This window comes from Lagenorhynchus albirostris, chromosome 5 (genome assembly GCF_949774975.1).
Source record: "Lagenorhynchus albirostris chromosome 5, mLagAlb1.1, whole genome shotgun sequence".
NCBI classification, from domain to species: domain Eukaryota; kingdom Metazoa; phylum Chordata; class Mammalia; order Artiodactyla; family Delphinidae; genus Lagenorhynchus; species Lagenorhynchus albirostris.
Window position 1 is genome coordinate 25,722,732 of NC_083099.1, and position 2,172 is coordinate 25,724,903.

Here is a 2,172-nt window from a genome sequence, read left to right on the forward strand (position 1 = left end):
CTAAGTTCACAGCTTTTCTTTTTAAAGAGCAAACTCTTTGTATTTGAAAATGAGAAGAAAGATTAATATATGGTATCAGGAATCCATTTGTTTGCAAATAACAGAAACTCAACCAACATTGGTTTAATTGGGGTGGGGAGGGGAGGTGGGGAGGGAGGTGGGGAGGGGAGGTGGGGAGGGAGGTGGGGAGGGGAGGTGGGGAGGGGAGGTGGGCGGGGTCCAGGCTGTTACTCTGGCTTAGCAAGGCCACCAGGACCCCAGGCTTCTTTACATCTCTTTGCTCGGTCCCCCTCAGCACGCCCACCTTCCGCCTTGTGTTTGGGTCACGTGGTTACAAGGCGGCTGCTGCACCTTCCAGTCCTCTCATCCGTGTTCCAGGCAGGAAGAAGGAGGAAGGGGGAGGGCGAAGGCTGACTAAGCCTTGCCTTTTAATTCAGGCAAGAACATCTTCCTCAGGGTCTTTCTACATCTTATTGGCCAGAACTGAGTGATGCGGCCATGCTTAGCTGCACGGGCACAGGGAGGCTGTATAATTTTAACTGTTCCGTTCATTAGCAGGGAAGTGGGAATGGATACTGAATTGGCAATTAGTAACGTTTGCTGAACTTACCTAAGTTAAAATAAGGGTACTTATGTAATTAAAAGCTTAACATGTACATATTTATTTAACCAGTGCATGAGTACCATTCAATGTTATCATCCCTTTAAGAGTTCCTTCTTATAAAGAGAGCCATTTTAAAATATTTCTCAGATCCATTCTTATAACCTTCTATATCTGACACCTGGGTATTTATTCCTTTTTTTCTTTTTAGATAAAAGGCTATTTTTAAAATAAAATCTGAGGAGGACTCTTTTGGTTAATCGGTGAGATAACCAGGCAGCTGTAAACAGACCTGATTAAGGAAATGCTAGAAGGCTTAACACACAAACCCAAGTGTATCGAATGATTACCAGGCTACAAAATGTTACATTTCCCAGCTTTGCTCTAAACGTGTTTTAATTCATTTTGAACTTGCTCATAAAGTCCAAAGCAAGTGTTCCTGCTCAGCGGGAAGCTCTGCTTCAAGCGATCCGTCTTCTGCTTCTGCCATCGTCAACGTTGCTTCCAAGGATGCACGTTGCTCCGGATCCAGTGGCAGAAGGGAAAGAGCCTGCAGGACTGACTGTTCCCAGCAAGTTTCTAAGGGACAGGTTCGGAGTGGCTGGCATCACTTCCATACGCATGCCATTGGCTAGAACTTTATCTCAGGACCACGCTGACTGGAGCCCCGTAACAAGGAGAGGGCGCTGTGATCTTCTTAACTGGGAGAAGAGCAAAGGGGTTTGGGAAAGAGAGAGCTGGGTTCTGCCCCACAGCTGATTCGGCTGGTCAACAATTACCTTCTGGCAAACACTGGTTGCGTCTGGCAATTCGAGGTTGGTGGGGCTATATTTCTCTCCTCCACAATTTTGCTGCAGAAGAACAGCAGAAACACATCCCAAACTCAATTCTGATCAAGGTACAAGAAGTCACCAGTCACGTGAGCTCCGTTTGTAAACAGGTGAGTCCTCACTCTCTATCCTTCCTGACTGCTATGAGTACATTGAATGAAAGGTTTACTCCAGGGCCAAAGATATTTAAGACATTCCGATGGCAGAAGCAGCCAGCCATAAAGCTGAGGGGCTGGTTGGAGTGCTCTGTAAATTGGGGGCTCCCAGGGCCAGTGAGCTCTAGACGTCAGTGCTGGTGTGAGGAAGCTGCTGCTCCTTTTGTTTTGTTTTTTTTGTTTTTTGTTTTTTGTTTTTTTTGCGGTACGCGGGCCCCTCCCTGTTGTGGCCTCTCCCGCTGCGGAGCACAGGCTCCGGACGCGCAGGCTCAGCGGCCATGGCTCACGGGCCTAGCCGCTCCGCGGCATGTGGGATCTTCCCGGACCACGACACGAACCTGCGTCCCCTGCATCGGCAGGCGGACTCCCAACCACTGCGCCACCAGGGAAGCCCTGCTTTTGTTTTCTTACCTGTTCTTAATACAAGGACCACAAAGACCCAAGCTGTCTCTATAGACAACCACATATCCTGACCCACCCCTCAATTTCATCAATTCAAATTATTTTGCTGTTATTATTATTTTTAGTAGTAGTACTAATTTGGACCTCAGGTGCAAAAGGGCTGACTCAGTGCACCCTTCAGCTC